A 457-nucleotide genomic window follows, 5' to 3' on the forward strand; every position below is an offset into this window, starting at 1 on the left:
TTTAAATATTTATATTTAAATAGACCTCTACCCCAAACTTTCATTCTCATCCCCAAGATGCAGCCATTTTGAAATCATTTGAACTGTTTCCACTGGTATTTACTTCATTTAAAAATAACCTAATAACCTTTCTTTCTTTCCTTTTTTAGATATTATTTATAGATTTATTATAATAAATAAGGTGTCGCTATACTAATGGATATGTTTGAGGACTGGCAAGCTTCATTCTAAGATCATATAGAGCTCAGTCATTTTATTGGTAGGCCACTATAAATAGCATTTATAATGTTTTCACTTTTTAATTGTGTTTAAGGAAAATTCTCTAATCTCTTGTGGAGGTGGGGGAAGTTGGAAGTGGAATGAAGATATATGCATGGGTGGCCACTAAAAAAATTGTTTGCCAGTTTCACTTTTTACTAAGTAGATTTTTATTGAATTCTCTTTTTTTTTTTTTTTT

The sequence above is a fragment of the Mandrillus leucophaeus genome, unplaced genomic scaffold (genome assembly GCF_000951045.1).
Source record: "Mandrillus leucophaeus isolate KB7577 unplaced genomic scaffold, Mleu.le_1.0 Scaffold850, whole genome shotgun sequence".
Classification (NCBI taxonomy): Eukaryota; Metazoa; Chordata; class Mammalia; order Primates; family Cercopithecidae; genus Mandrillus; species Mandrillus leucophaeus.